Here is a 7559-nt window from a genome sequence, read left to right as displayed (position 1 = left end):
CCTATTGCATGTCTACACCTTTCGAAAGATACCACAGGAATTATTCAAAAAGTGTGAGCGTTTCCCCGTGCAAGCAGAGCCTAGATGTTTGAAAATTCCCTAGCACAATAGATTTTTTTTATAAAACCGAAGGAGAATCCCCTCATCCGCCTTTTCTTAGACTTACAGAGTTTGGGATATTCATAAAACAACGTGCAGCAAAGCTATTGTCGGTGCCACACTATAACAGGAAACCCCTAACTCTTCAGGTACTTATACTGTAAATAATGAAGAATAGATTTCACAATTTTCCCACAAAATTATCATCTTCTCTTAGTAAAGAAATTATTAGTGCTGCGCTTAATCTTGTACAATGTCCCTCGATAATTTGTACAGGTCAGAAAACTTCTCAGTCAGTCTACGGGAGAGCTTTGTGTGCTCTCAACTTCTACTGCGGGGCGGTGGTGTGAGTTCAAAGGAGGTAAGGTGCCTTGATGCCCTCACGCTCCGCTGAGGGTGAGGACAGGCGCGTCGTTTGCTATGACGGCCGGCATTGCGCCTCTCGCCGCAGCTAGACAGCGTGCGAAAGGCGCTATACAAGGCGCTTGCGGTGCGCGAAAACATGCAGAAATAAGCGCGCGCCGTGAGTTTTTTCTTTTTCTTTTCTTTTTGAATCTTGGACAGCTTTTAGTGCTGTTGTTACCTAAATGTTTATTAAGAGAACGATGTACTTCATATAAACTGACGGCCTGTGTATGTGTTGTGCACTATAGGCTGACGTATACACTTCGTTGTATTTAAAACAAATCCTCATCCTTCGGCCGCAAACGAGAGTTCTGGCAAATCTAAACACTTAGTTATTTGCCTTGTAAACTCTGCATTCCAAATACGCAAATAATTGTTTAAAGCAGTCATATCCGTGCCAGCAGCAGCAGTGGATATATAGCAAAACGTGAATTTTTGTGTTGCGAAGCTACCAAAGCGGGGTTATACGGCTTCTTTTGCTAAGTTTATACTTTGCTCGTTTATCATAAATGGCGTTATACATATTGTACACATGATGAAGTGCCGAGGGGCAGTATTCAGATTCAGACCCTTTATTTTTCTTGAATTACACCAAGAAAGGTACGGAAGATAAAGGTGTAACAATACCTGACAAACGGCCTCTGTACCGGTTATACATAAGTATTAAACAGCAAATACACAACACATTGTTTGCAACATACAAAAAAAAGTTTAAATCTAGCATGCAAAGATGCACAAAAAGCTCGATAAGTTCATAGCTCAATGAGAATTTGAAAGAATACCTAGGGATATAACTAGAAAAGGTTCATTTGCACAGAAGTAACAAAGAATATGTAACACGAGAGAATACATGCTAAGTACACTTTGTTAAACAAAACATTCGTGTGAAAAATAAAGAAATAAAATAAAGAAATGAAATAAGTAACTAAAATAGGTAATAATAAAACAAAAACGTAAGAAAACAAGTGCTTTTGAACAATTGCACGGCAGGTCATTATCCACTAAAAAATGCACATATCCAGCTATAATATAATAGAGCTTTCTTACAATTATTATGCTTCCTCAAAGAGTTGAAATTACATGACACTCGAGAATTAGTGTACAGGTCATTTATTTGTATGCATAATTGCTATGCTGACGAAGGCAATTACGCAAATAAAGCACTCCATGACAATTTTCTCAGGACTGTCACTGGTTGCTTCACAGTGATCGTGCACGAGTAAAAACCCGACCTACGTGATAAGTTAAGACTAGAAAGGAAGGCAACCTTGAAACACAAAAACAGTGAAGGATAAAAACAAGTATTTAACAACTGCAAAGGTATATATATTGGCATCATATCAGCACAGAAGGCATACTTTTCAGTTAATTTGAAACATACAGCTGATCTTAGTGTGTCGATGTCTTACGAGATGTTGACGCCGGAACAGGTTTTGCTAGAATTTCCATTCAAACTATCGGCTGGCAACTGTCGAAGATGGATGCGCAGCCTTATTCTTGCGTACCTCTCAGTGAGCATTCTTTATATACCCTCCTTGTGCTCCGTGCATACACACAGGCTGCGGCGGTGTGCCTTGCTTAGGTATGCTGTTAGTAAACGAAGCGGTCATTCATCGTGATTATTTTTTCCGTGCACCAAGAGTTGATGGCCGTAAAGTGCTCTTCATAGTCTTTCAGGGCTTTCATTACTCCACTGCTCGAATTTATAAGGTTGTCTCTGTCCGAAACATGCTCTTTCAGAGATGTCAGTGAAGCATACTCGTCACCCGCAGTTCTAATGAGAGCATCTTTGCATTTTGCGCACTTCACGGACTTCAATATTCCCTTCAAAATGAATCCTCCGAGGTAAAACTGAATACTGCATTCTGTTGCCTACAATTCTTCAGTGAACATAATCTCAGAATTGTCAATCTCTTCAATTTCGTTCTCGACACAGGCCTTCTTTCCCTGGGATAGCAGTTCTACAAGGTACTCCCAACCATCAAGTTCGTAACTTCCCGTCCGCGGCGTATGCAAAAATTGGCTTACGCTGACGAGTCTCAGAGCGCACTTGATATCATAGGCACTGGGAACCGGCTTTATAAGCCGCACGACAGAAAAAAGATTCTCCAAGCAGTCTTGCAGTAGCCTATTTGTAAGAAAGAACTCATATCCTTCTTCACTTAAGAGCAGTCCTTGGAGGCGAACAACAACCGTTGTTGATATAAACAGGCCAGCTTGCGACGGTTTCCAATGTGATGTGGTGCCCAATTTCGTAATTCTCACTGTTTCTATTGCCATGTGCAATGTATCTAGGGCATCAGAGTACTTGGCCTTGTTTCTATGACTTAACGCCATTGCTGGATGCCGCGAGGACATCAGTGCATACCACTTTGAAATAAGCTCCATGAACCAAGTTGCTGATTCCGCTTCCTGTTTTAGTAGCCCTTCCTTTATAAGGAGGCGGATAGCTGGAGGAGCTTCCCAAAAAGCTGTCCAGCGACACCAACTTTCATTTTGGTGAAGTGCCCTGTGCTGGTGTGAACTTCGGACAAGTTTGCCGCTACCTTCAGTTCTCTTTCAGAATCGTATTCATGTACCACCTCAACATATTCCACGTTAACCTCTGTAGAAAGCCGGCTATTTTTGGCCACTGTGGCCTCACTTAGCGTGAAAACTTTAGAGTTCAAGAGTTGGTCCTGAGGTTTCTCAGCACGTGAGCCGCATCAGCCATGAAAAAAAAATTCCTTGCCATCTATGCACGGATGACGTATGGAACATACTGTAGAAGAATCTATGTGACTTGAAAAGCCAAATTCCGTCCACACTGCGCTATTCGCAGAGCCGTCAGATGTGACTACGTGAACATTCAGAGATGTTTGACTGCGCAGCTTTTCCAATACATAGTTTTTCAGCAAACAACCATCAACGGTTCTCCCAGTCAATTCATAAGCGATAATTTGCTTCCACGTTTGGTTAAGGCCACCTAACATAAATACAAGAGCATGGTTCGCAGGCTCTTGAGGCTTCGGGGAAGCGTTACTCCTCCAAGAAATGTGTCTTCAGCACGGTCTATCTCGAACCCTCGCACTATCTCCATTTCGTTCAAAAAAAAGGACGCAGTCCTTTCCGACATTCTCCATAGTCTCAGCTTTGCCTTTCATAACGTCGATCACTTGATGAAGAATGCCTGGGAGGAACTTTAAATCTTGAATCCTTTGCGTTAGTGTTCCGTTGGATAGGAGAAAATATCCCAATTTTCTTAGCGTTTTATATCCTGTTGTACCACAAGCAAATTCAATTTGAAGGCCTTGCTTGATGGTGTGTGGAGACCAAGAGTTTACCAAGCTGCTGCTTCTTGAGAGAGCGCGAATTTGATCATCATTCAGAAATTTCAAGTTTTGCGAAATATTTGTTGTGTTACTCTCGAGCTTTTGCAGTTTTTCTTGAGACTTTGGATTGTGTTCTTGGCAGTAGCATGATGCTGCTGAAGTTCAGTATACTTTCTTGTAAGGTCAGCAAGCTTCTTCTTCAGTTCTGCTGATTCTGCCGTAGCATTTGACGTTTCATCAGTACCAATTGATGTTTCAATATCCGCATCATTGGCTTCTCCCGAATGTGGATCACTAGAGTTTGGTGACAGTTTTACTGCGGCATCGCTGAGTTTTATTGCGTCGTGTCCGTAACGCGACATTCCTTCCAGTGAAGACTCATGAACTTCATGGCTTAGTGGGGCCTCTCGCGGTATCTCAACGGTAGCTGGAGATGGACGTAGCCCCGGAGCAGACTTGCTGGTCTCTCCACCGGAGGGTGCGGGCACAGTTTTTTCTTTTGGTGGTCTTCGTTCCTTGGGCAGCGCTGCAAGCACAAATGTATGTATTTTTAAATTTTTCATTTAATGCGAATTTATGTCAAGCCTGTGGTTAGTTTCATAACGTAACAAATGGTGCTAGTATCTGAATGGTCATTAAACCTAGGAAGGTCATTCTTAAACCTAGGAAGGTTATTCCCCCAACCTTTTCCACTGGTATAGGGGCAAGCTTGTTTCACCTTATTAGGATTCATTGAACCGTGCACTTCATTCTACGCTTTACTAACTGATTATTTTTGCCTAATGCAAATCTTACGGAGTTTGCACAGTATCACAACCAAATTGTATTAAAAATTTGTCCCTACAAAAAAAGCCAATTATTCGAATCGGAACTCCTTGTGCCACAAGCTGGATGTGGGCTACTAGAGGGCGTTAGTGGAGGGCTTAAAATAAAGTAGGCCATCAGGTATCTTTTCAAGTACATTGTGATCCCGTGTACATGAGATTTTTTGTTTGAGTAAAATAGTCACTACACGTGAGAATATAACAAGTGCACATCCTCGTGCCCGATAGCGGAAAGCTGCTGCCAGTGTGGCTGGTCAGTGCATAGACACAGTGAAATACACTCAGTCGTTTACAATGTATGAATTAAATTGGACACAGCATAAACATTCTTCTTTGGTTTTACCGTATTGAAGTTGCAGTTGCATGTACACAATGCCTGTAATCGATACTTCATTATGTAATGCCAGAGTAAAATTAAAAACATACGTCTGAAGGAGAACAAAGTTGGGACTGCATTCGGTTTCAGCTTTTTCTAACCATCCACTCGGTTTCGCTCGTAGTTGCTCGGTTCAAACTGAGCCTGCAAAGAAAATTAGAATTCTGTGTTGATGGATGCTTTTATATTTGATATAATACACCAGCCTTCTACCGCTCGCATTTTTAAACAGCGGGGTTGCTACCCCGAATGGCTCGTGTACTGTCCAAAGCCGCGGACAATATGCTGTACGACGTTTGACCACTTGACGTTGCCTACGCTCTCAACAAAGAAATAATTGTGCGCCAAGTAATGCTGGCTAATCAAATTACCACGCATTCAAAAAGAAATATTTACTTACGCTGCGAATGTGTGATGCCCTCGTCGGACGCCACTTGTCACGCTTGACTTGTACCGTCCAAAGAAGCCGTATTTTTGGGGCTCTTGGAAATCGGTACAGCTTCCAGCCGTTTCTATATTAATGTCTGCACTGCGGAACGCAGCACCCGGGCATGGTGACGCAAGCGAGCACACAAAAGCGAGCGCAGAAACACGAGCGAACGCAGAAACACGAGCACCGACCAAAAAACAACACGCACGCCACGCATAAGTGACCGGGCGGGGGATCGAGAATGGCGGCCACGCTGCAGCCAAGGCCGAGGAAGCGGCATCTTCCCTTTCAAAAGCTGACTCCACTCTAAGCGGGGGGGGGGGGGGGGGCGCGCACCAAGGCACTCTAAAAGGAGGCGCTCATTGAGGCCAACTTGGTGATGGCGTCTTGTATTGGTTGCGTTGCCATCGTGACCTATCACGATTGTGTGCTGCTGTGTGAACGTATTACTTTTTTGTAGAACGACGAATAGTTAACGGCAAGCAGCTTGACGAAGGATGCAGAAATCATGCTGTGTGCTGCTCTGTAACTGAACCTGCAGAAGAACCACCGAAAAAGTCATGTAGGCATTGCCTGAAAGCCGAAAGAAGTCGATACAGGCGATAGAAGTGGTGCGGGTACATTCAGGTTAAGGTACTAACGCGTGTACATTTTCGTTTTGCTCAGCGAACATTTGCCTAAATGGAAGGCACGTCAGTAAGGAGCACCCTGTTCGAGGGGGCGAGAGGGTTACCTCTAGAAAACGATATATTGCCACTTGAAAACGCTAAGTTGCGGGCCAACGCGCTTCCTCTATTGTTTGAAGGCCTGGCGGCTTACTTGTCGAACTGCATGGTGTAAAACTATTTGTGTGTATTATATACTAGATCTCTGAATGCGGGTGTGCTCCCTGAGGACTGGAAAACTGCCTGTGTTACGCCTCTACATAAAACAGGTGACGAAACTCAAACTCAAAGAATTATCGACAAGTTCGGCTAACCTTCACATATTGTAAAATTTGAGAGCACGTAGTTAATAGGCGCAATGTTACATTTCTTGAAAAACACAAAGTACTATCAAAAGCACAGCACTGGTTTCGGCATGAATATTCAACCACTCCAGAGCTGATTGAAACCACCCATGATTTTGCTACCGCACTAAACTCAGGTGAGCAGGTGAATTTCCTTGGACTATCAAATGGTGTTCAATAAAGCTTCTTGCAAAAATTACTCTCTAAAATGTATTGAATCTTGAAAAATTAGTTCCATTCTAGCCTTGAGGAAAACATGTCCGCTTGTCAAAACGTCGGCTCGACACAACCACTGTTCACGATTTTTATTGGCAAAGACGCTAGCCTAAAGCACGACCACGTTGTAAAAAACGACATTTTCGTTTGAATTTTACCTTAACTCAACATGTGTCAAAGCCCACGCACATATCAGGCAGCTAAGCTAACATCCTAGGTTTAATACTAACCGACCACCCGGATCCTTTATCGTCCATTTTATACCCACCCCGAATTAGTGACCACAAAAAATACATGCAGATTTTTCCTTCCCCTTTCAGTGGCGCGATATTCTCAAGAAAACAATTACCTTATACGATGAAGGTAATTATGAGGCCATAAACAAAGTACTCGAAAACTTCTTTCCAGTGTTTGAACCTAGCTTTCACTCCCGATCTGTGAACGATAATTGGGAGATCTTTAAAAATAAGATGAATGAAATAATTAGCAACTTTATTCCCACAAAGTCATTCCGTAGCACGCGGCATAAACCCTGGTTTACAAACAAACTGAAAAGACTAGCGAATAGAAAAAAGCGCCTTTTTCGCACAGCAAAAGCAAAAGAGGCGCCTGAAACTGGGCGAAATACAACGCAGCCGAAAAAAAGTATACTACCACTATTAGTAACGCAAAATAGACGTTTTTGACCAGGATTTAACCAGAATGCTAACCGATAACACATGTAAATTCTGGCAGATCATTAACCTTCGGTCTACCAGCACCATCCACCCTACAAATGATTCCGGTCACATGCTCTCAGATGATCAATGTGCTGATGTTTTTAACAGCGCGTTTCATTTGTATTTACTAACGAATGTAGCGTATTTTCCTCTTCTGCCCCTGTGCTGTT

General features: G+C 42.8%; 1 pseudogene; it reads right to left on the bottom strand.

Annotated features, from left to right (window-relative positions):
- Positions 1-2756: 2756 nt before the first annotated feature.
- LOC142784007 (uncharacterized) lies at positions 2757-5623 on the bottom strand (annotated as a pseudogene).
- Positions 5624-7559: the final 1936 nt, after the last annotated feature.

This window comes from Rhipicephalus microplus, unplaced genomic scaffold (genome assembly GCF_043290135.1).
Source record: "Rhipicephalus microplus isolate Deutch F79 unplaced genomic scaffold, USDA_Rmic scaffold_13, whole genome shotgun sequence".
In the NCBI taxonomy this organism is placed as follows: Eukaryota; Metazoa; Arthropoda; class Arachnida; order Ixodida; family Ixodidae; genus Rhipicephalus; species Rhipicephalus microplus.
Note: the sequence above shows the minus strand (reverse complement) of the source record. Positions and strands in the feature narration are given on the sequence as shown.